The following is a 27,780-nucleotide window of genomic DNA, read 5'->3' on the forward strand; positions in this document are numbered from 1 at the left end:
GCTCCAATGGGGCAGGGACTTATGTGAGTTCTCTGTATAGCGCTGCGGAATCCGTGGCGCTATATAAATGGTTATGATGATGATACCCTTCCAGCAATAAGCTGCTATAGATTGGCAAAGCATGTTGGGGCTTGTAGTTTCACAACACCTGGAGTTCCACAGTTTAGCCAAGCCTGGTCTAGAGGATCTCTTATTTACTTACTTACTTTTTTTGGTAAACATGTGTCTTAATTATGCCAATAGAATTGTGTACAATTATATGGCTTGCCCTGGATTTCTCACATAATTATGTATTTAAGTATTACACTCTACAACAAATGTTTCATATCTTTTGAGTGGGAATTGTTCTTTGAAATAGTTATTTAAATCATACACATCTGTTATTTAACACCACTCATTCAAACAGATGCTTTTTATTCTCATCTGAATAGCATGAAAAGAATTGTTCAAACCAAATGAAACTGTGTGCTGCTATTGTCTGTCTGTAATCTAGATAATGCTATATTGCTTGTTCTTATTTTACCAAAATGATTACTCTTTGTTTTAATAAATGTAGAAAAAAAAAAAAGTTGTCATTGCACATAAAACAAAGTAATTTATCATAGCTGCATTTCACTGCCCTGTGCAGTACAATGATTTTTGTTTTTGTTTTCCTAAACAAGTATAATCATCTTTAAGTGGATTTGAGATAGAGATATTACAATGCATGAGAATGCAAATCTTTAACAAACATATTTTTGCTGTGATTGTTAAATTCCATTGAATCAATAAGTAACAAATCGATGGAAATTCCATGTATGATACAGTCAGCTCTATCCTGTGTTCCTTCAAAGTCTACCAAATTACGTCACCCATCCCCAGCATCCAGGGCCTTCGCTACCCTAAGGTAAACTTAGGCAGTTACCTAGGGTGCCAATGGTTAGAGGGCACACACTGAATGAGTGACATTTTGTCACTTATCCAACGTTTTAATGCCCCCACACGGAGCTCCGACCGCTGACACGAAGGAGAAGCAGTCAGCTCCTTCTTACATGTGACGCTGCTGCTGCTTCTCCTCCATGTCTGTGTTGCACCGGGTGTGTGGCACTTGGCTATGATGTCACAGCCAAACGCCACACTTCCTGTCCCAGGAGGAGAAAATGATATACCCACCTCCCACCTGGTCACCACCTCTGAAGGAAGGGGGAGGGCACCTCTGAGGTGGCGGACAGGGTGTGGAACCCTGACACATTTTGCATGAGTCACATAGAATACTTGTGGTACCCTACTATCAAACACAATGAATATATACCATTGTTTCATAGAGTAGTACTTTTAACAGAAACCTCGCAACCCTATTTTGTGCAGTTGAGGGACCCTGTTCTTTTTCTTATTTCTCTTTGTGTCTTCTTGTTTGACTTCATTCCTCTCCTTACATCATGACACTGTCCCTGTCACATGTAGCCATGTCCTCCCTAATATAATTACACCTGTGGACAGACCACTGCACTCCCATGAGATAACCTCATTTATTACAGTTTGTTCTGTCCCGACCGCTTTCAAAACTGCCATATCTTGGATGAGCAGGAAATAAATATTGAATACAATAAGATGTGTAGAGCCTGGTCAAATGGACCTTTAAAAAAGCACCACAACTCCACTCTCTTGGCCATATACCTTCTTACGCTAACCTTAAGAATCTAAGTATATGGAGGTTTTTATATCTGCGCAGTTGGAATATACCTTCAAGAAAAAAACCTCTAAAACTAAAACGCATACCTTAATTTCTGCTCCCTATAACTGCATCAGACTTCCAAAATTGTCCTATTTGGTATCCATATTTTTGCGAGAACTAGCTGTTTATATTCAGTGGTACATGTCTGATGTTGTACTAATGGGTATATTTTATCAAAGGGTGAAAAGGAGGATAAAATGGTTCTCTTTGGCAGTGATAGTGCTATTTAATTGAGGCAGGAAAGGGACCATTGCCTGTCTGCATTATGGTATCCTACAATAAATAAATTCAGAATTGGAAAATACTTGTATTTGTCCAACATGCATAAACAGTTAGCTAAGGACATAAGACAGTGTGCTATAGTCAATGTGTAAGCTCAGAGGAACCACTAGAGTACTTCAGCCCTGGGTTCTGTTGCATGAGACCAACATATGGCTATTGTTAAGACTTAGATGTAAAAACAAACGAACACAAAATGCATAATCACCCAAACATGTACACACATACAAAAGGACAGATAAGGTGGACTTCTATGTATCTATGTTTCCCAATTTCTAATTGTGTGTACTGTTCACATTATGCAGACAGTACTGACACATTTTGTGCCAGTGCATTCAGTGCCAAAATCCTAAAAATTAAAAAGTCCCATTACCATAAACTGTGTGTGTGTGTGTGGGTGGAGAACCCTTGCAAACTGTTTTTCTGTAAATACAGTGTCTGTACTGTAATTTATTATACTTATGATATTTTATTTTTATGCCTTAAGTTATCTTTCCAGTCTCTGCTGTTCACTTTGTCTTCATGAATCAAATTCAATCAACTGTCCATGAGAAAGGGTTGAGATGCATGAGCAATTGGGACATCGGGTCAATGGCAATCTCCACTTTTGGACTTTGCTCATGATGATATGGCATTGTATCCCTGAAGCTGAAGCAAGCAGGACATCTACCAGAGAATTCGTGATTTTGTCAGGCTGTTATGCATAAGTCTCTCTGCTGTGACCGACCATGGAGGAAAGCTGAAGTCAAGTGTCTGGAAGCAAAGTGCCTTTTTTTCTTCTTTACCTGTTAAAATTTACACCAGGGTTGATCGAAAACTTAGAATGGAAAATATCCCAAAAACTGGCCCAATGTTGTTGTGTTGGACTGGCCTACTGGGACACTTGGAGAATCCCTGATGTCCCCCGATCCCTGATGGCCCCATCCTCTACAGCAAGGTAGTGGTGCTCAGCCTATGCTGTACAAATTTAACCTTTCCACAAAAAATGCAGATGGCCATGACACCCAGCTCTCTGCATCTTTAATTGTGGTGGCCGTCAATGACATCCTAACGCTGAATGCGTTGAAGAGCTGCCGCCTGGAAGAGCTAGAGAAGCATGGAGCCAGGAGCCATAGACTATACGAACACTACACTACACACTGCTATTAAGGTGGGGAAGTACTAGTACTACACTGTACACATTATTGGGTTGGTGAAGTACTAATACTACATACTATTATTATGGGGGAGTATTAACACTAAACAATACACTACACACTTATTGGGGCAGGGGGTTGTATTAAAACTACACGCTTATTAGGATGGGGAATGTAGTAGTGCTAAACACTATTGTTGGGGGAATGCAGGGTCAGACTGCCGACCAGCGTACCGGGTGGGCCCTGCTGCATCAGGGTATTACTCTCTACCCTAGTGACAATTAACCAATTTGTATGTTTTTGGACAGTGGGAGAACATACAAATTCCACACAAATAGGGATCTAGTTGGAATGTTCAGTTGTAGTCAGCATATCGATGCTGACTACCCCGACAACACTTACCCCGACATGAGGACACCAAAGGGCTTCTTGGCGACGAGGATTGATGACGCTTGTGTTGGAACGCGACTGGAACCAATCCCGATGAAGCAACAATCCGGCGTAACTTGATGACGTCACTTACATCCGCAACGCTATTATCGCTGCTGTTAAGGGGTAATGTAAGTATGTCCCCATGTAGAATGTACTTTACAAAGCGTCGTACATTCTACATTGGTTCATACTTACATTACTTTTCTTTGGTTTCTGGTGGAGGAGGGGTCAGGGTGTTGCTCTACCAAATGGGAGAGATGATGGAGAATGGTGGAGCCAATTACGCCCAGCCCAGAATGGCATCTGTAACACACAGTAATAGAAAGTAAGACATCCCGCCTTGCTGTTACTTCCCATTACTGCAAGATTACTATGGGACAAGTCCTGACTGGTCCATACCAAAGTTGGATAGTATTGACTATTATTGACTACCTGTAGATATGGTGTCGTACATTCAGTTGCTGCTTGTCTTGCTTCTGAGAGGTGGGGGCCCTGTTTGGAAAAGGAATCCGTACATAAGTATGAAAAATGATTAAAATTTAATAAATGTGCCACTTTCCCCCAGAGATTAAGTTAATATTATTCACATTAAATTATATTTTCCCTATTGATTCCTGATCTTACATTATTAGCTTTTGACATGCTGGAAGACACAGAATACAAACACTTAAGCATGTTTTATTTAAAGAAAGTGAAGTTGCACAGTCCCCTGATTTGCCAAACACTGTTATGTAATACAAGATAATGAACTCAGTCTGACCTTTACATCATAGATTATTAAAATGTAAAATGTCAGAGACATAATCCTATGTTGCTAAGGATTAATAATTTTGAGCTCTTAGCAAATTACTTTCTGTGTAATTGTTTGAGGAACATATATGAAATACAACACAATACTGTTGGAAGCCTTTCTAAAACTTATAAAGATTTTTTTCTGTTAGAATAATGATTATTCTTATACTTATTGTGACAACAATTGAGTGGTTTGTTTAAGTTATACCACTTTCATACTGCCGCCCCGGCAATATCCCGGGTTGTTAACCCGGGATATTGCCGGGGCACAGGGCAGTATAGATAAGAAGATTCCCGGGTCGGGCGGGTTCATACTGCACCTGCCCGACCCGGGTTTTAGAAAAAAAAAAGTGTTAAAAAAGATTTGAATTAAAAAAAAATACATAGGAAATGTTTACTTAACTTATTTTCAGCCAGCGGTGTCTCCGGTGCGTTGCCGCTTGTCAGGGGGACCTCGGGGTACTAAAATGATGTCATTTCTAGTCCATTAGAAATGACGTCATTTTAGTACCCAGAGGTCCCCCTGACAGCCTACAACGCACTGGAGACACCGCTGGCTGAAAATAAGTTAAGTAAACATTTCTTATGTATTTTTTATTAATTAAAATCTTTTTTTTTTTACAGTATGAATGGTGAGACCTGGGAATTACACGGGTTGCACCATTCATACTGCAGGCGAGCTGGGTCCAACACGGGAAATACCCCTCGCAAAATCCCGGGTCTAAGTCCCGGGATTTTAGACCCGGGATTTTGTGGTTGGACTATTCATACTGCACCAAGACCCGGGTTTTTCAGCGTGCCTCTGCAAAAGCCCAGGTTTTTGGTGCAGTATGAATGGGGTATAATTAATAATGTTTAAAAGAAAAGAGATGGAAGACAGCAAACTAGAAACTGATAGTTGACTGAGGCTTCTGTTGCTGCAGTGTAAGCTGTTAGTTTTGCACCTTAATCTTCTTTAACTTCAAGACAAAGTTGAGTGGTGAATTATCTGCTGTTAACTAGTTATGGGCCCAGGATAACAGAGGCTTAAGAAAATGTCAATTAGTAGCAGCTTAATGAAGTCCACAGTGGTCAATCTGCCAAGCCAGAACTACCATTCATGGTGCTTTAAGGAGAAGGTGCTGCTAATAAGGGAAGGTGCATTAAAATATACACAATAGGCCAGGCCTATTCCACTCCCAGGTATAGGGTTTTTATCTGTTTCTATCCAAAATGTCTTAGCCTAGATCAGGCCTGTCCAACCTGCGGCCCTCCAGGTGTTGTGAAACTACAAGCCCCGGCATGCTTTGCCAGTAGACTACCTGTTGATAGCTGGAAGGGCATGCTGGGACTTGTAGTTTCACAAACATCTGGAGGGTCGCAGGTTGGATAGGTCTGGCCTAGATGTTGATCAAATTGTGCACATATGTTTATGTGAAACCGCAAAATAAATTTTGGAGAGCTACTAAAAGTACATGAAAAAGTAAATCTTGTCAAAGAAAAATTGTATTTCATCAGCTTTTGTTTGAAATCATTTTCTGATAAAAGACTGGTATATGTAGGACTACATTAGGCGTACCATAGAAATGGTAGAGCATTGGAGAAGTAATAAGACCTAGCAGGAGTAGCTCTCCTGGCCGCTATGAAACTATTGTGATCTCACCAGACAACGAGCTTACCAAGCTTAAAAATGAATACGAGCTGAACATGAACATTTTATATGCACACACCTGGCCACCAAAAGTGCGACTGATTCTAGAAAGCAAAAATGAATCCACTTAAGAACAAGGTAACACCAGAGTGATGCATCATCAAGCTTGCATGGTGTATTAACTCCGGAGCACTATGACTAAAGGTTTCTTCTCTTACGTTGAACAAAGTAAGATATAAAAGTTATCAGAGCTATCTGATGATCTAGGACCTCACACGGCCCTGCCCAGTCCAGTCATTTGAACAGACTCTGGGCTTTATATATACAGAGGTGTGTGGACTGTGAACATGCAGACCCCAGGAAGAAATAAGTATTTTCTCATGATCATTTCAAGATATACAATAGTCTACCTGCTTCATAACAAGAATGAAGTATCAGAGAATCTTTCAGAGTATCCTGAAAAAGCCAAAAACAAGATTGTAAGACTGCCAAAAATACTACATGCAGATAATGGGGCACAAACCATCTAAGAAATAACAGAATTGTGCTGGGCGGACATAGGGGAAAATGCTGCCTCCAGTTCAATATGCGTTATGATCAAAGAAAATGTATAAAGTCTCTTATATAGGTGGTATTAAGTCCCGTCCCAACTTCACTAGATGTTACCCGATGCTTTGGGTGGGTGCTCTGGGGTGGGCACATTTCTTCACATCTGGTAGGAATGGCCGAAATTAACCCAATTTTGGAGTGACATCAAGAACCTAATCCAATCCTGCTTCAAATTGACATTCCAATTGACCCTAACTTATTTCTTCTCCCCCTCGGATTCCCCACAGCAACTCGCCATCAAAATAAACTGGCACATCACATAACTTTGTCCGCAACATGCCAAATCACCACGGATTGGAAACAAACCGCACCTCCCTCCCTCCCTCCAGGCTATCATTAATCAAACATGGCATGTCTACCGTGTGAAATTTATGACAAGCATAATCAATAACTCCTCTAAATCTTTTAATAAGGTATGGGATCCCTGGATATCCTTCTTCCAATACCGCCCCCCCCCCTCCCATAGCATAACGACAGCAATAACCCTCTAAACACATACACCCGCCCCCCCTCCGTGGTTTCAGCCATGCCGCCTACCCCTCTTCTCCAACTATTGTCTTTCATTTCTCCCCCTTTTTGATCTCATTTCCCCTTCTCGGCTTTCTACGTTTCTCTCCTTTTGTTCATTTTCTCTTCTTTTTCCTCCTGTACCAAACCCTTTAAAAAGCTATGGTCTCTTTAATTGGTTTAGCCACATCTTTATATGCTGTAGCTTGTAACCACCGCTGATATATGCCTGTTGTTGGTGTATCACCAATCTCTTATGTTAATGACCTTTAATAAACAAATCTTTAAAAAAAAAGGAAGAAATAACAGAATTGTGTTCCAGACCACAGTTTTGTACAATTCCCAACATCATAGTATAGCAGAGAGAGAGTAGCAAAGTATGCTCTTTGACATAGACAAAAAGGATGTTCTTTATTATTATTAACTTTAATTTATATTGCGCCACTAAATTGTTGTACAGAGGGTAAATGCAGCATAGTACAAAGATGTAGCGGGCAAGCAGAGAAGTACAAAACAAGCAATGGAAAATTATTTGACATTCAAGAATTATTTATGCAACTGTCATACAGAACATGCAACATGATATAAGGACACACAGGTGGACAAATGTGGTAGCAAAAAAGACAGGAGGAGAAAATGCCCTGCTTGTGAGAGTTTCCAATCTATTCCAGAGGGGAAAAGCCCAGATGAAGGGGGGAGGGGCGCAGTAAGAATGTGGGAGGAAAAAGCTTGGACCAGCAAGAGTGAAGTAAGTTGTAAGACTGGTTAGCGCTGATTGGGAAGTGTGCAGTGATGTGAAGTTGGAGATGTAGGTAGAGAGGAGTGGGTGAGGAGTTTGGATTATGGATTCTGTAGGTAATTGAGAGCTAGGGTAGAGATGAGGAGAGCGGGGAGGCAAAAGTGTAGGGGAGGGAAAGGAAAATCATTCCTGCAACGGTGTACAGTATTGTCTATGGTAAGAGATGAGTGAGGGGGTTTGGACACTCTAGAAGGAGGGAAGAGGATGAGCTCAGATTGCAACACAGGATTGTTTGAATGGTAGAGCAAAAAAAAGATTCAAGCTGACCTTCAAACACGAGGTACCATCCATGGCCAACTTAATGAGAGGAGCCTCATGAGGGCCTCACTGCTGAAAGAAGGACTGGAGTTTACCAAAACACACCTTAACTAGCCAAATTCCTTCTAGGAGAATGTGCTGTGGACAGATTAGACCAAATTCGTTTTTTTATTTTGTTAAAGCACATTATCCCTATGTTTATAGAAAACAAAAGGAAAGTAATAGCTCTCCTATGGGTGGGGTACGGAATAATGGCAACCATTATTCCGTACAATATTTACCCCAACGTGGTGACCCCGAACGGCTCCTTCCCGACGTTGCTCCAGGACGACTGCTGCGACCGGCTACTGTAAGGGATCGCGACCTATGAAGAATCCGAACAGTCTTGATTATGTCACTGCCGACCGCGATGCTCTTTTTTCTTTTTGCATCGACATGCTGACTACCACCGTCTGCTACAGTTAGACTTGGAGGAGGTTTAGTGATGTTTTGGGGTGGCTGTGCTGTATTTTGAATGTGTACATCTGGAGATTATCAGGCGATTTTGGAGAGCAATATCGAAAACATTGTCAGAAAGTTTGGTCTCTGTTAAAGGTCATGGGTTTTCCAGCAGGACAATGATCCCAAACACACTTCAAAAACCACAGAGGAATGATTCCAGACAAGATGTAAATGTATCAAGCTGAGAGTTTTCCGGCAGGTTTGAAAAACCAATCAGATTCTAGCTATCATTTGTTTAGTACATTCTACAAAATGATAGAATCTGATTGGTTGCTATAGGCAACATCTTCACTTTTCAAACCCGCCAGAAAACTTTCAGCTTGATACATTTACCTCCAAATCTAAACCCATAGAATCCCTGTGGAGAAATCTGAAAACAGCAGTTAGGAAAAGACCCCCTTCAAAACTCGGAGAACTGGAACAGTTTGCACAAGAAGAGCAGAGGCAAACGCAGGATTTGAGGAGGGCGGTTTCTACAGCACACCACCAGTGGGCGTGACCAGAATGCATGGGGGGTAACTATAATTTTAGACAGTGCTAGGTAGCTCTCCAACTCTTCCAATTCCCCTTTAAATACACGAGCAATGCTGCGTGCACTACTGTTAGGTGTATGCAGCTCCCCCTTCATGAGCAGAGCAGTGTGAAGTGGGACATACTCCCCAACTGTCCCTGTAGTCCAACAGGCAGCCAATCACGAGCACCCTCGCGATTGGCTGCCTGTTGCTGCCACTGACTACCAATGATGTTTTTTATTAACTTTCTTCTTCACCCCTTCCCCACTTGTGGCACCCCCCCCCCCCCACGAGGGAGGGGTGTGGAAAAAGAAAGTTAATAAAAACATAAGGCACACCAGGCAGGACAGGGGTTTCCAGAGACTAGGACCTCCCCTCCCCCCCCTGCGTCCGCCCCTGAAGAGTGGACCAAATTGTCAGTTTAGTGGAGGAAGCTCATCCATGGCTATAGGAAGCTGTTCTTTCCAGTTATTTTGACCAAAGGCTGTGAGACCAAATACTGTTGTTAATTTCACCTTATGTTTAGCGGCAATTGTGGGTTACTTGAAAAAGGTGCAAGGGTACCAATATTTTTGTCCACAACTGTAAATGTTAGAGAGAGGCTGGTTTTGTGCTGTGCTGAGGTTTATCAAAGTTGGCTCAATGTAGTGGCCGTGTGCTACAGCAGGAGAGGACCAGCTCTAGGATGTTTCTAAATTGCTGGATATTTTGGATGTTATGATTACTGAATTGATTAATGAACTGTTACCTGGCATGGATGCCTGTGGGTTCAGCCATCCACATTCAATCTCCTCATGGAGGCTAAAGCAGAAGGAGAGGCAAATCACCTACACCAAATACTCTTACATTTTTGTAAGGTGTTTCTACTAGTATATAAAAATCTCTCGTTTCCTATTGTTTCATTAACCAACTTAATTGTGTTTATTCGTTGGACTGGTGGCCACCAGGCATAACCGAGCCATGCAGACCTTGGCTAACATAAATAACTTCAATATATATTGTTGTGTCATTCGTCATATATTTATTAAATGTAATGCAAAAATGCAAGCAGCCGGCAAGTGTAAAGGGATTGAAACAAATGTTTTTGTGATGTACCTGATAACTCCAAACTAGAAGGTTTCAATGTTTGGGCTTTCCCAGAGGGAGATGCCAAAAGGTCCCAGACTCACAACCACATTTTAGGCAATTGGTCACAGAAGTAAGATATGCTCTATTTAAAATAAACACTTGTATCTGCTGAAACTTTAATAATGCAGTGGAATAACAGGAGCTACTTAGAATAATCCCCCAAACTTTGTCATTAAAGGGACCTAAATCCACCTCCTATTTCCCTCTTAATTGTAAAAGATTGTCAACAGTCGATTCACATAGAAAATAAGAGTAGACAAAGGAGGTAAGACTTCTATAACCAAGAGATTGAAGCAGCTCTTTGTATGGCTGCCTCCGTCAGATTCGGTATCCCATTGTCAAATTGTGCCATCAGAGCATATCTGATTTGAACATAGGAGAAAAACCTTGTCCGGGGTATATTATGCTACTCTCATAATCGCTTGCTACCTCATAGAGGTGTACTGACTCCACCTGCCCTTTTTTTTCCATATTTTTACAGCCTATACCAATAATGGGGGTGCACAGTTATTAATCGTACCTGCCAATAAGGCCTGTAATGCAGTGTGGCTACTATCAAATTGTCTTGCTAATTCCCAGAGTGTCATGATAGTCAGGGTCAAAAATTCAGAATTTGAGGTAGGGCAGATTTGAAACGTAATAATTTAGCCTAAGATTGGAGAGAGCAAATCCTCCCGAAATCCTAGACCTGTATAAGGAACTTAATTTGACTTACGCTTTCTTCCCTCTCCATACCAGAAAAGTGAAATATTGATCTATTCTATGGAAAACAGAGGGCGAAACAAATACATGGGCTTTATTGAATTACATAGATAAATTTTGATTGCATCACCATCTTTATTGAATTGATTTTAACAGGGTATGTGTTACGACAACTAGTGCGGCATAAACAAATAGAAATAGTAGAAGAGGTGTTCACCTTTAGCAGCCGCCTTTCCCGTAGAGAATGCTCAGAGTAGTATAAGTTTATGCTCACACGGCAGCGCGCAGGTACAGGAGGTAGAACAGGGAGTAGCAGCAGGCCAGAGATCTGCGGACTGGATAGAGCACCGGAGGAGATGTCAGGTACCAGCAGGGTCGGGGTCACCGCCAATGGTTCCGAGTCCGCATACATGCAAAAGGTCAAGGTAACAGGTAATGGTTCAGAGTCCGGGTACAGGCCAAAGATCAGGGTCACAGGCAATGGTTCAGAATCCGGGGACAGACAAAAGGTCATACACAGGTAAATCAATCCAAGGTTCAACACCAAACAAGAACAGGAGCAGGAAGCTCCTTTAAATTTCGGTGTACAAATAAGCTATCAAGTATTTGTGTGCTACATGAAAAAAGAGTCAGTATTTAACTTATGTGCTAAAACAGAAAACTAATTTTCACCCCTTGCATTGTAACATGGTTTTGTCCAGGAGACTTAAATAGGAAACTTCTTAATTTAAGTTCCTTAATGAATCAGGCCCCTGGTATCCAGATAGCAGTATTACACTAATTTTTTCCAAAATATACTTCACCATTTGGGTGCCTCTTTTTCTTTTGTGTTTTGCAGATGTAGCATTAGGGAAACACACATAAAATTAGGGCTACTGTCTTGGACTTCTAAGGGGATGATTTTATGGTAATTTTGATGTAAAGGTTTGTTTTGGTCAGATTTGTACTGTTCACACACTTTTGTGATTTAACACTTAACCTCTTCACTGTATTTAGCCTATACGTATAACCCTTTATTTGGAATTAAGGGTCATTTCCAAAGTAACTATAGGAAGAATCATGGAAAACTCATGCTGAGTGTGGCAGTCACCCGTTTGAGATACACTCCAGTGTTTGTAGAAATCACTGACAGCCGCAGTTAGGAGATGGGAGGTGTGTTTGTGTATGCAAGACTGTAATTCTGTGCAACTACACCATAAGATGTGGCATTTGTGAATGTTATTTTGAGATAAGGGGTTAAAAGTTGATTGGTTGCTATGGGTGAAAACACATTTGTATTTATTGACCATGTTACATAGGCTGCCAAAAAATGCAAACAAATCTGCTGATCCCAAATGTGTCTATATCCGACAAAGAATCCTGATCAATTTCCAATTTAGATGTGTGTCCCAAATCAGATAAATATAAGTGTGTAGCCAGATCCTACAGGACACTATTAGCGTCCTGTAGGATGATTACAGAAAAGGTCAGATCCTGTTCTCTGTCCAAACAAATTTACCTCCAGTACCCATCAACATCTTAAAGGTACTGATCAGGCGTTGATAAAGATCTTTTTGTTTTTCCTAGGTATATATACGCTGTGATTTGAAGCCCATTAAGTCTAAAACTACCATATTGGGCAAACATAGCACGTATAGGCACCAATTATCGTAGATTGTACTCACTGTACATTATGGATAACCCCAAGTAAAAGGGGACCTTCAAAGTGTTTGGCACTCAATAATATTTCATATAATTGGGTACAGAATTTAGGGAGCCTCTGAACTGAAAGTAAGGATGATCTGCTCATGTTTTTGACAGACAGGCAGCCTGTAGGGGTGTTTTTCACACAATGAAAGTCACACAGAAAACATGTGTGGTTTTAGCATGCGGTGAATGCATGAAATCTATCTGTTAAAGTGGCCTCTAAAAATGTTAGCTGTCAATGCCTTGTTTGTTCTGGTTATGGTAAAACGGCCAATATGATTACTTGAGCAAATGCTGTATGGTCATACTGTGAGGTTTGGTGACCTTTGTGCTACTGGAGATTAAGTTGAGGGCTAAATGAATTAAGGGTTTCTCACATTTGTAGTAGCCACATGTTGCTCAGAATATAATACTTTTATTTAAAGTGTTGCTTAGACATTATTGTGTAATATATCACAGGACTGACCAAGTCTTTTTCAGAGCTTAAAGTTGGAATGAGTCATAGAACATACTGACTCAATTCACTTCATACACAATATATGATAATAATTCTGTATAACATTTTATGTTTTTATTCACATCAGTACACCATTTTCTTTTAGAATTCACATCTACTTGCATGAATCATCTGACTTTTTTAATAAGTCAATAGAAAAGCCTAATGCCAATGTGCTTCTTTGTTCTTACCAGCCAGCATTATTCAGTAATGGCATTGTCAGTAGCTACATAAGTGTACCAAATATCCTAAGTACTTATATCATATCTCCTGATAGTCTCAATATTTGTGGGACAATATCGATTCACTGCAACCTAAGTGGGCAGCGATTAGTCATTTGGGCGGCATGACACTGTAGAATGAGAATCAACACGGTGGCCTAGTGGTTAGCACTTCTGCCTCACAGCTCTGGGGTCATGAGTTCAATACCCAACCATGGCCTTATCTGTGTGGAGTTTGTATGTTCTCCCTGTGTTTGCGTGGGTTTCCTCCGGGTGCTTCGGTTTCCTCCCACACTCCAAAAACATACTGGTAGGTTAATTGGCTGCTATCAAAAATTGACCCTTGTCTCTCTTCTCTCTCTGTGTATGTTAGGGAATTTAGACTGTAAGCTCCAATGGGGCAGGGACTGATGTGAGTGAGTTCTCTGTACAGCGCTGAGGAATCAGTGGCGCTATATAAATAAATGGTGATGATGATGATGAAGAAAGTGGCATGAATAATCAGGGTCATGGACAGATTTTGTACAAATCAGATTAAGTGCAAAAATGAGACAATTCTCTGGTGTTTCTCAAATTTTTGTTTGATCGATTAAATAAATTAAGCTACATTCAAAAAAAGTCAAATAAATTCTATTATGTAATGTCTATGATAATCTGATATCTCATAAAACCAATTCAATAAAGCTTGTATGGCTGGCAGGGAGATCTCAGAGTTAGTGTTTGCCAATAGGTCATCATCAGCAAATAGACATATTTTGTGCAATAGGGCAAAGATCAGCCGTGATAGGGGACTGCCTGCCTCATTCCATTGGTTATTTTAAAATCATATCACACAAATCCACTATTAAAGACCCTGGCTCAGGGGAAGGATTAGAGGCGGGAGAATGGCATTTGGCTGCGGGTGAGAGCTGCAGCTCTCTGTTGATATCACAGACTGTTCCATTAAGGAAGAAGGTTCGTTTGAAAAGTTGTACTATTGATGTGGTCTTAGGTTTGGATGAGCAGGATTTAAAAGCCCGATATAAACTGTTGAAATAACTGACTCAATATTTCATTATACTACACAGCCGGAACTTTACATATTTTGGGAGATTTACCTGTGGAGATATACAATCAGTATTTTGTCTCAAAAGACACATTCTTTGTGTAATGCAAGATATATTTAACTGGGGACTGCACCCCCAGTGTTGAATATATGGATTTTGACTCCTAAACAGGAAAATATTATTTCTTTAACATGGTGGAATTCTAAAATATTTGAATGTTTTTATATGGTTTTTAAATGTGGCTATATTTTTTATGATTAATTTTAGTGATTTTATATTAGAATAAGTATTAAAAAAAGCATGTGTTTTTAATTATAAGCTGGTTGGTGGTCAATAATATTAAAAAAGGCACCTTTTTTTTTTTGTTCCCAACCCCAAGAAATTTCCAACATTATAACATCAAGATATTTTTCTTCGTCGCTGTAGATGTAACCGGCCATTTTTTATTTTTACTTTATTGTCTGTGTAAATTTAATGATTTATGGCAATATTGTGACTGTATCCCGTATGGTGATGATGGTATAATGGCTTTGAGCCCTGCACAAACTGCACCTCGTTCATTATAGTAATAGGGAATTATGTCATTATTTTTTTTAGCCCTGTTATCCTTATCACAAACTTCCTTATGTTTATAAATATTTCCCTAGCATTTTGATTTTTTTTTTTTTTAAATTTTATTTTACCAAACGTGCAGGGGGGGATGGAAAGAGGGTCAGGGGGGTTGGAAAGCGATTGAGGGGGGCTGGAAATTGGTGCTGTGCAGCCTGAAATAATGCTGTTTTTTTGTGCTAAAAGAACTAAAAAAAAAAATTAGCTTAGCAAGCTTAGGTAATTTTGACAACATATTGGGCAGCACGGTGGCTCAGTGGTTAGCACTTCTGCCTCAAAGCACTGGGGTCATGAGTTCAGTTCCTGACTATGGCCTTATCTGTGTGGAGTTTGTATGTTCTCACCGTGCTAGCGTGGGTTTCCTCCGGGTACTCCGGTTTCCTCCCACACTCCAAAAACATACTGGTAGGTTAATTGGCTGCTATTAAAATTGACCCTAATCTACCTCTCTCTGTCTGTCTGTCTGTGTGTATGTTAGGGAATTTAGACTGTAAGCTCCAATAGGACAGGGACTGATGTGAGTGAGTTCTCTGTACAGCGCTGCGGAATCAGTGGCGCTATATAAATAAATGGTGATGATGATGATATTACTTCTATGGGTGTACTTTTACACATTTGCCAGGCTCAGCAGAGGTCTGAAGTGTTCCATAACTTGAAACTCTCTGCAAAGGTTCATGTTATGCTAAACACAGTAGTGGCCAGAGGACTAATACTTTTTGGAGGCACATGCAGATATATATGTGTGGGATAACTGGGGAAGGGCGTTGATTGACAACAAACACTTATTAGGCCCATCATGCCGGCCAGCTGTGGAATGGCAAACGCTGCCGAGGTCTAGGGTAAATCACATGTACGAAGTGAAGGCTTTCTGATGACTACACTTTAATGCTGTCCTCCCAACCCCAAAAATATCCAACATTATTACATCAAGATACTTACATTCTTCAACAGCCTGTCCCTCCATGGGCTCCGCCCTCGCCCCACTTCTTCGGCATTGTAGATGTAACAGGTGGAGCACGGTCAGGCATTCTGTGGGAATAAATATGACACATTAGCTGCTTTCTAAAGGTTATCTCTATCTCACACTTACATAGGGACAGTAAGATAATGTTTGGTTGCAGTGTGAAATATCCAATAACACACATAGACAATGAGTAGCCAAAGAAACACACCTCTACTCCACTTATAGATGGACCTGACCTGGGTGGTTTCTATTAGTCTCATACTTTGTCCAATGAAGGTTATTTTCAGCCGTATTGCATTGTAATGTTCCAGATTCAAAAGTTATGCTAGTGTTTGTAAAATAAAAACAATTGTAACGGAGGTTCAACTGGTGCGCACCATAGTGATGTCGGCAGTATGCTGAGAGTAAGCGCCCTCCATCCAGTGGCGGATCCAGGGGGGGGGCGATCGGGGCGATCGCTCCCCCTAGCAGGGGCTTGCTGCCGGCGGCTGCACACTGTGCAGGTCCGTTCAGCAGTGACAGTGTGCTGCCCGGCTGCTCTGATTGTGTTTTAAACACAATCAGAGCAGCGGGGCAGCACACTGTCACTGCCGAGCGGACCTGCACATACTGTGCAGCCGCCGGCAGCCTTAGAAATCAGAAAGGGGGCGGGGCCTAAATCGCCCCCCCCCTAAAATCGCCCGGGGTAGGACAAATGTCTGGGTCCGCCCCTGCCTCCATCGCTACAAGTGTGGAACAGTGAGAGCATACGACGGAGCTCCGACTTTCCGGATATACTCAGTAATAACAAGGAGAACAATCTAACTACAGGATCCATTATTGAATGCAGGTATCGGTCCTTTCTTATTACATGGTAAGAGACTTGTGTTTTATCCTGTATGGAATCAAATGAGATCCGTTTAACAGCGCTGTAGTTTCTTCTCCTCTGAAACATATAACAGTTCCATACTATAGTGACTTATGCAATGTGAGTATCTTGATTGGTGAAGACCCTCCTGCGATTAAAACATTCACAACGGGAGTGCATGGCTGAAAGTAGCTGGATTGCACTATATGTGTAAAATATATATTTGGACAATTTTTGTAGGTGCACCTACGTTGAGATTTGTCCCATGTGGCACTGATGCAAGTTCACATGTTATTATGTGGTTAGAATTCATTACCAATTTTATGTGGTTTATATATTGTTTTAATAAAATATTTTAATAATCTTCGTGTGCACAAGTAGTTTTACGGCAGACTTGGTATACCATCGCATCATCGTGGTGTGTGTGTATATATATATATATATATATATATATATATATATATATATATATATATATATAATTTTTTTTTGGGGGGTTGAGATCCCCAGCGTTGGTACCTAGTCTGAGCAGTCATTCTCAGTACCGGACAAATATTTACATTTATTGTCTGCAAAATGACAGCTAGAATCTCATTGGTTACTATAGATAGACAACATCTCCACTTTTCAAACCTGCCAGAAACTTGCAGCATGCTAAATTTACCTCATGGACTTCAATCAGCTCATTAAGTGACCTAACCGGCTAATAAAGTTTAATATTAATACGATCGGTTCTCTCTCCTCATTTAAAGTCAGATTTAATCTCTTTTTTAGGGAAGATTATTTCATAATTGAATGTGAGCAATATTACTTCTATAGAACTTATAGTAAGATAAAAGGGATCCTCAGATGTAGAAGAAGATAACTGGTTATATAGTGACCCACGTGCAGAACTTCATATTCCGTTTACTCAGCCTGCAAAGGAGATAGCCATGTGCCATCTACACCCTATGGAAGACTTGGCCGCTGTGGCTAGACAAATTGGGCCAATGGTCCAATTTTTGTGGCTTTGTGTTTCTTTGCAGAGAGATATTCATACTAATCACACATAAGATGTTTAAGAACTATTTGCAATTTACCAAAACAGAAAAAAGACATCTTGCACTTTCCATAGCTTTAGTACGATTCTGCCACATATGTTTGGCACAATTAGACAGCAAATTTGTGTTACATACTGGTGTAGCACAGTGTATTTTTCAGGTATGACTGTTCTCCAAAAGAATTCAGGATGGTAAGAAGTTAAGTGATAAAGTCTCATTGTAAAGTATTGGACTATAAAATCACATTCTGTAGGACAGCCAGGGCCGGATTAAGGGAAGGGAGGCCCCCGGGCTAAGGGTACTGTGAGGGCCCCCCCCCATGAGGCCCCCCGTGAGCTTACCCCCTTCCATTGTTCAACTCCCTGTAGTGCTTCCACGGTACGCTGTAATCTCCTTACTGAGGAGATCTCGTGAGAGTAAGACTATGACTCATAGTCTCACTCTCACGAGATCTCCTCTATAAGGAGATTACTGCGCACCGCGTAAGTACTACAGTGACAGCAGGCAGCTAACAGCATAACATTTGCTGTTAGCTGCCTGCCATTCTCCTTGAACAGGTGGCAGTCGGAGTTGGGGGCGGGGACACCACCGATCCGAAGAATGCTGGCGGGCCCCCCAGTTGCCTGAGGCCCCTGTGTTGTATCCCCTTTAGCCCTATTGTTAATCCGGCTCTGAGGACAGCAGAGTACATCTTTAGGCTCTTGTATTAATAAGTATGTTTGCTGTATTTTAATTTTAGTTTGCTCATTTCATCTAAAAATGAGGAATATTATGGCCAGACATCCATGATATAGTGGAACATCACACTCGGCTAAGGAATAGGTTAAAGGTCTTTGTTTAAGAAAAAATAAATAGTCTTAAACTAAACTGCATTGTATCAATCTGCTTTGTTATTAGCAGTGGTGGCAAGGTGGTCAACATTGCTGGTTACAGCGCTGGAACCATGGGTTCTATTATAGAGCACAAACTGTGTGGTGTGAGTCCCAACTGTGTTAGGGAATAGTCTTAAAGTGAACATTACCTCATATTTCCAGCAGAGAGAGAGAGCAAGTTGCAAGTTTATTCAGTCCATACTTGACTTTCTTATGTCCGCATCCGGGACCTACCTGGGAGAGGTGGCCGTTTTGGGGGCGGGGCTATGCAAATCACACCATTTTGGTCCCACCCCCGTGATGTAATGACACAAACACGGCATTTTACAGTGAGGGGTGTGGCCAAATGCCGTAATTCCCTAAGAATCGTGCATCGTGGATCTAATTCTGCCCACTTCACTAGGAAGTGGGCCACTGCGGGAGGCTGCCTTACTCTCCCGGGAGTACAGGAGACCTACCCGGAATCCGGGAGTCATCCGGACATTCCGGGAGAGTTGACAAGTATGTTTCAGTCTCAACAGCAGTAGAGCTCTTATGTGTGGAGGAATCTAGCCCTGGAGCTGGTCCTGGAGCAGTTGCTCCACTAAAGAATATCTGACCCTGCATATAGGTGGGAAGAGAACCAAGCAAAGGCTTTATCTTGAATGCCCAGAGAATGAAGAATTTGATTAGGAGTGTTGCCGACAGCTTTTAATAGAGATAGACAGATCAAGGTCATTAGTAACTCTGCACAAGGCAATCTCACTTACACTGGAAACAGCCAGAAATTATAGCTAGATTGAGTACAGTGCATAAGCTGGACATGCAAGACTAGTCAAGATTAGCATTTTTAGGGACAAGTATCTGTGCAGACTTAAAGGAAGAATGGAAGTGCCAGCAAATGTGGAAGAATAAAAGTAGACTGGGATATTCAAATGCCAAGATAGTTTTCACAAAGTGAAAATTTCAGAGCCTTTACCTGCATCCCCCCTGCAGTCTGCTCCTGATCTTATCCTATGCTTTGGTAAAGTAGACCGGAGGCAGCTGACATCCGTGTCCCATGACCTCTGCACAACGCAGGGAGGCCATACTGCATAATGGAGGAGGAGAGATTGCAGTGAAATGATTTTGTGAAATGAAAATGTATAACTGGCTTTTACGGGTTGCTGCACATTAGAAAATGATTTCCAGATGGTGGAATAGGATACCTTTTATTAATAAATTAAGCACTTAAATAAACATGTACAGGATCTGTGTAGCTTGTGATGTCCTTTGTATAAGTGTCTTGTTTTATATCCTGTTATGCCAAATTAATAAATGTGTTTCCTGTAGCTAATGCCATTCTAGTATCCACACGATCCCAGTATTAAACATTGTGTCAATGAATCGAGTGTGTAAAGATCGGAATGCTTATACTTATGATTGCTTATGAATATAAAATTTATGGAAAAGCGTGATATTCTTTTATATGGTGCTTTGAAAATGGCTAATTTTATTTATTTTTGTGTTCTTTATTAATTACTTTTTTGTTAACTGAAATAGTTTTTAAGTTTTGCAATTTTCAAAGAGGGGTAGAGCAAAAAAGGGGGAAAAGGGAAGGCGTTAAATTGGGGAAGGGACCGCAGACGCTTCTTAGACAGCGCCGCGGCTGCTGTATAGGACAGCGCTGGCGAAACGGAGCTGCTGCGCATGCGCATCAGCTCTCTCTCGTGTTTTTTTTTTTTTTTTTTTCGGTCGGCGGGGAGAAACCCCCCCCGACAATCCTCCGTGCGCCCCTGTAACTCTCCCTAGCAATTTGGATGGGGGTGTGAGGAGAACACGACTTCTGAATGGATGACCAGCAGATCATGTCCAATCAGGAGCCGCGTTCACTAAATATTGAGTTGGATGTTTAGATTTAAACTGACAGGGAGTGACTGAAATCTACTAATCTGTAATTTATTGAATTACAGATTCTAATATTCTTAAAATGAAAGTAAAAGTAGATAATGTCATCTCAGTATCATCCGTATATCTAATCAATAGTCTTTCTAACATAGCTAAACAATATAACTGATGGATTTGATTTTGACTATAAACCCTGCATTTTATACAAATATAGAGATGTTTTTTCTTCCTTGTATATTTGTACGAAAACATTTTCTCACTTTAATTAAATCACAGAAAATAAATAAATGAATTGCGGTCGGTTGAACCAGAGTTACTGCATTATTCCCTAAGTTACTGCTGCTGGAAGATAACGTACATTTCTTGGACCACTGAAGGCATTTGGCTTCACCCGGAGCTCCGCGTCATCCCCAGATATATGTTATCTATTAGAAGCACATTTGCCTTTTAGTTTAATGATCCCATTCCTTTGTGCAGCAGCCATTTCTGAAATGCTACTGATAAATCCAAAGATAGTGCAGCTAGAGCTTTGTCTGTTCTGTATGTACAGAATACCTATAGATAGACATAGATAGTACAGCAGTCAATAACAAGCAGTAATGTAAGTGATTGAGTAAAAGCTAGAACACATCAAAATATTATGAACATTTTTAAATATGATCTTTTTAAACACTTGTGAAGCAGGAAATGTCATAGTTCTATTTCTTTTATTAGAAAAATGCCCGGAACATTTCATTCCATACACCTAAATAACACAAGAGTCTTTGATTTCATTTATGACCCCTACTTACTACTCTGCAGTGATAACAATGTCTTTCTATGGCCACTGATACTCTGCTGCCTGCTGGCACTGGCCCGGAGCAGTAAGGTTTCACCGAGCTTGTCTGAGCAAATGCGATACATGATCTGGCTCATGCATGCACAGTGGAACTGAAAGAACAGGCTTGGGCTTTAAGTTTCACTTAGGGAGAAAAAAACTAGAACATTTATAAAACATATATAAAAAAATTATTATTTTAAACATGTTCCGAGGAGTTTTATTTAATACATAGAATAATGGATGAATGCCATGGTAAGGTAGGGTATCAAATGATGCCTTTCCAAATCCTGCCAAATGGACCAGATCACTGGTTGCTGACAGATTACAATGCGCTGCTTGATCGTCCAGTCTTAGTTATTATGACAGGTCAAAGACTTCCCAGCTAATGGAAACATGCTTTATTTAAATAATAAATATTAGTTTGCTATTCATTATCCCATTCTATTGCCATCCCATCCATGGGCAGCATGGTGGCATAGTGGTTAGCACTTCTGCCTCACAGCACTGGGGCCATGAGTTCAATTCCTGACAATGGCCTTATCTGTGTGGAGTTTGTATGTTCTCCCTGTGTTTGCGTGGGTTTTCTCCGGGTGCTCTGGTTTCCTCCCACACTCCAAAAACATACTGCTAGGTTAATTGGCTGCTATTAAATAGCACTTAGGGCTAGATTTACAAAGCTGCGGGTTTGAAAAAGTGGAGATGTTGCCTATAGCAAGCAATCAGATTCTAGCTGTCATTTTGTAGAAGGTACTAAATAAATGAAAGCTACAATCTGATTGGTTGCTATAGGCAACATCCCCACTTTTTCAAACCCGCAGCTTAGTAAATCTAGCCCTTAGTCTCTTTCGTGTGTGTATGTTAGGGGATTTAGATTGTAAGCTCCAATGGGGCAGGGGCTGATGTGAGTGAGTTCTCTGTACAGCGCTGCGGAATTAGTGGCGCTATTTAAATATATGATGATGAGATGGCGATAGCGAAAGGGGGAATGCTACAGTACATGTATTGTGTACATGTACTTGTTAAATAGGTTCACCCATGCTTTGGATGGGGAAGGCTATCACTGAAGAAAGCCGGTGAATCTTATAACCGGCGGGGTTTATCTCTGACGACAGCATTGCTATGGCCGGTGTTAGCCCTTGTTAAATAAGAAATTGTCACGGGCACTAGGAGTCTTTACCCAGGGATCACCAGGTGATGGACTTACCAGAGCAGTATAGGTGGTATATGGTACACTGGTAGCGGGGTGATCACGGAACAGGAGACAGCAGATGGTAGAGAATGCTCGTGGAAAGTCTATGACTAGCAGCACTGGTAATATGTAATAATAGTACACGAGGAACTGAATGGACAAGGGTAACGTGAGGGTAGTCAGTGGTCTGCGGATAGCAAGTTGTACCACAGCTATAGTGAGGAGGAATGCCCATAAGTAACGAGGAGGTGATGAGAGTCAGCGGTCTGTGTTTAGCAAGTTGTACCGCTGTCTAGGTGAAGGAATGGAATCCGGGTGGAGGTATCCGGGAAGTCAGTGGTCTGCGTTAGCAAGTTGTACCACTGCTATGTGAAAGGATACTGGAAACAGGTGACTCAGGAAACAGGGAACAGTGGTCTGCCTCTAGCAAGTTGTACCGCTGAATATATATGTGAGGAGGAACACGGGGAGAGAAATGCAATGCAGAGTATACACGGCACACTGAACTTGATCCCACAATGACATGCACAATTTAGTAATGACTGAACAGCACTGCACAATAATGCAAAGTCATAAGAACTATCCAGGCAAAAGGTAACACAGTCAAATGATGGCAATAGTCTTCAGCGGATAGTAAACTCCAGAGGAGAACAACTCAGTCCAGCAAGATATGCAATACACCAGCACAGTCAATGATAAGTATGCATACCGTGGTTCAGGAGAGCAGGCTGTCAGACAGAAGTGCAGAGATACCTGAACGGCTGGAGGCCGGCAGGATATGAAGTCCCAGGAGGGTAGAAGCGGTAATCTAGTAGGTGCAGCGCACAGGTAGGTAGACCAGCAGGGATGGAAACAATACTCAGGAAGCAGTAGTATATAGAACTGGACACCTAGAGAACACTGAAGAGTAGAGATGGTCTAGACGAGATGGAAGCAGCGGAGCGTTGATCCAATGCAGACAGGCGAGTTGACACAAGCGGAGACACTGTAGAAGCACGGAGAGCGGATCAGCTGGCTGCAGACTCGAGGAGTACTGGAGGGTTGCGATGAGCAGGGAACTGCAGATACACGGAGGCAGCGGATAGGAATCAGCTGGAGCAGTCACGATGAAACACGGGAGAGTTGAGGTGAGCAGGATACTGTAGATACACGGAGGTAGCGGATAGGAATCAGCTGGTGCAGTCTCGATGAAACACGGGAGAGTTGAAGTGGACTGCAAACTGAAGTAGCACAGAGGCAGCGGATAGGAATCAGCTGGAGCAGTCACGATGAAACACAGGGGAGATGAAGTGGTCTGGAAACCACAAACGAACAACAGGAATCAGCAGGAGCTGAACACACGAGGAAACACAGGAACACCTTCAGAGGCTCATGGGGAATGAGACTCCAAGATCAGGCAACGAGGTATTGACCTCAGGTGCTTTAAATAGGGAGTGTTGCCTGATCAGCCAATTAACTAAAAGGAACATGAACTGAAGGTTTGAAAGGGCTGCACATGCGCAGACCCTCAGGATGGTGGACGGCCACGGTTCCTAAACACACGAGAAGTAGCACTCACAGTCCGGTGAGTGACAGAAATGCTCATTTTCGGCAGAGATAGGGCCTTTCTCACTTTGATTAGTACACCCCATGGTAATCCAAAAACATAGAACAAAATCCGAAATGTCAACTCAATCGTTTCTAGCAGTTCATTCTATTATTGTTAGGCTTCCGGATTGATAGCGAACTTGCAGAACAGATGACAGAGGTCTTCACCTATGGTCAGACGTAAGCTGAGGTCAGGGGGCACAAGCAGGTAGAATGGTCAAATAACATGCCAAAGGGTCAGGGTCACAGGCAAACAGCAAAATCCAGAGTACAGGCCAAAAGGTCAGGGTCACAGGCAAGCAGGCAGGGTCCAAGGTACAGGCAATGGTCACAACAGCAGATCAGGGAGAATGGTATCTAAGAGCAGGTCAGCACAGCACAGGACTCAAACGCTATAACCGGCAGGGAGGCTAAGCCCTCCCTGCCTTACATACAAAAACCAACCAATCAGGGCTTTGCCCTGAAACAGTCCTCAGGCGCAGGTTAATTAATTAAACTATGCATCAGCCGACAGGCTCTGCCGATCTCCCGCGCATGCGCCCGGCTGCTCTGATTGCCGGGGCGCAACAGTATTAATTCGGCGTCCGGCCTTTGCCCTGGGCTGAATACCCGTCTCCGTGATGACTAGGACTCCCGTGAGAGGGGTAGGGAGTCACGGCGAGGCTAGCAATTATCCATGTTTTGGTATGGTTGTGTAACTATTCACTCCCAACCAAACACACACATTGCTTGCAAGGTTTTATTTTTATTAAACTATTGCATTGCAGGATGTATATCCACACTTGAATATCATCATTCTACCTGTGTTGCCATGAATAGTCTTGTGATCTTCATTTTTCAATCATCCCTATTGAAAGTTACATCTAAGCTGCTTTGTGCAGCTCAAATGGATTGGTAATTTGGGCTGATTATCAGTGAGATATTTGCTAATATTGATAACCTTGCATCTGATGTCAAATGCATGGGAGGTATGACTGGCAGATGCTGATCCCCGCTGCTTGGCAGGAGGGAATGGTGAGAAGCTGGCATGTGAAATACTTCTTTCTCTTTCCACTCCCTCCCCTGATCGTTACTAGGAGGTTTTTCTCAACCACAAGAAAAGACTTTAGAAGAAAAAAGTTTAAGGAGCAATCATATAAAAAGGTTTATTAAAAATGTATGTTTCCAGTATGTCAGCGACAAAGCAAAGGTTGTGCAAAAACTTCACATCGGAGAACTGATATATCATGATCCCTTCCACACAGCTGTCTTGGATGTTATGGGATTCCACTGACACTGAGTGGTACAGAAATATCTGTAGGATAATGGGACAGAGGAATGAAAGAAGGAAAACTGATTGGGGTTACTGTTGATTTAACTTGGCATGTCCAATAGTAAATCATCATATCCACTATAGTTCACTTGATAAATAGTTCTGGGAGGTTTAGAGAACATCCAGACTGACTTCTAGTCAGTTCTCTATAAATGGCAGTATTTCTTCATTCACTTTGTTCTGGTGCATTAGGATCATTTCAAACCGTTTTATCTGCTCTTATACAAATACAACCTAATGATTTATTTACTATAGGTTACATTTATCTGCAAATGAAATAATATACAATATAATTGTGTATATTCTAGTTTAAGATCTGTAGAAATGTCAAGGTTCTCAGACCAATCAATACATTGACCTAAACATAGTAAGCGGTTTTACTTGATTTCCATTCACATAGTTCGTATATAAAATGAGGTAGATGCATCTGCCATGAGTGTAATGAACACAACAGCCACTCGCATTAATAGGGAAATACATACTACTAATACTATTCTCTCATGTTCCAGGTACTTTCCCCATGACCATTGTTTTCATATGCTCAAAAATGAATATCCTTTGTCTGCTTAAGCCTATAGTAGTGTCATCCAAATTCATTACCAAGGAATGCACACATTTCCAGGTTGTTTTGCACACAAATGACACTCACCTTAAGGACATAATTAAGTGACATAATGTATCTTATTTTCTAATCTACTAAACCAGGATTAGGTCCAAAATCATCATACAACTTTCAGAAATATAGTTATTGCACATCTATCAGATCTTAGGGGTTATTTAGTAAAACATAAAACCTAAACAGTGATGAGATTCACAGTGATACATAATGCAGTACCACTGCAATTTACCATGCACTGGCTGCTCTGGGAGCCCCGGTGAGCCCCCCTCTCCATGAAGCATTTTACTGTTCATCGGCAGCATAACACTACCAGCGAATGGAGAAAGTGCTGTGAACATGGCGTTACTTGGCTGCGAAAAGCAAAGTGTTTTGCAGCTTAATAAATTGAATAGTGCTGCTGTCCCCATAGAGGTCTATGGTGACAGCAGTAAGTTACAGTAATGGAGTTAAGCAGGCCACAAGGGCCGATGGCTGTATGGGCTGGTATGGCTCCCAGCGCTCTTGGGTCCCTGCACTTTATGGTCGAGCGATGTGACATCATGACGTGCGATTTCATGCGCAGCCACATAGGAGCCTTCGCAATATGCAGTTTAGCTGTCAAGGGCGCAGAGTGAATGCCAGCAGACTGCTGAGGTAAGTGGTTTCCATTGTCTTTTTATTGTGTTATTTGCTTTCCTATCGGTGGATAGGGAAAATGGTGCAGGGGGGACAGGGACAGTTACTCGGGGGGTAGAGAGTAAATAAAAATTACTGCTCCGGGGGGAATAAGTGAACATGTCTGCAGGGGGGTGGGGGAGTAAATGAAAATGTATGTTAATATAGCGTGTGTAGCCGCAGTATTTTAATTTGGCGCGTGTGGGTGGCCACAGTATTTTAATATGGCGCGTTTGGGTGGTTGCAGTGTTTTAATATGGCGCGTTTGGGTGGTCCCAGTATTTTAATATGGCGTGTGTGGTTGGCCGCAGTATGTTAATATGGAGTGTGTGTGGGTTGCCGTAGTATGTTAATATGGCGTGTGTCTGTGTGGGCAGTATGTTAATGTGGCGTGTGTGTGTGGGAGCAGTATATTAATATGGTGTGTGTGTGTGTGTGTGGCAGCAGTATGTTAATATGGCGTGTGTGTGTGTGTGGAAGCAGTATGTTAATATTGTGTGTGTGTGTGTGTGTGTGTGTGCGGGAGCAGTATGTTAATATGGCGTGTGTGTGTGGGAGCAGTATGTAAATATAGCGTGTGTGTGTGTGTGGGAGAACAGTATGTTAATATAGCGTGTGTGTGTGGGAGCAGTATGTTAATATGGCGTGTGTGTGTGAGAACAGTATGTTATATAGCATGTGTGTGGGAGCAGTATGTTAATATAGCGTGAGTGTGTGTGTGGGAGCACTATGTTAATATAGCGTGTGTGTGTGTGGGAGCAGTATGTTAATATAGCGTGTGTGTGTGGGAGCACTATGTTAATATAGTGTGTGTGTGTGTGTGGGAGCAGTATGCTATATAACGTGTGTGTGTGTGAGAACAGTATGTTATATAGCATGTGTGTGGGAGCAGTATGTTAATATAGCGTGAGTGTGTGTGTGGGAGCACTATGTTAATATAGCGTGTGTGTGTG

This window comes from Mixophyes fleayi, chromosome 5 (genome assembly GCF_038048845.1).
Source record: "Mixophyes fleayi isolate aMixFle1 chromosome 5, aMixFle1.hap1, whole genome shotgun sequence".
Taxonomy (NCBI): Eukaryota; Metazoa; Chordata; class Amphibia; order Anura; family Limnodynastidae; genus Mixophyes; species Mixophyes fleayi.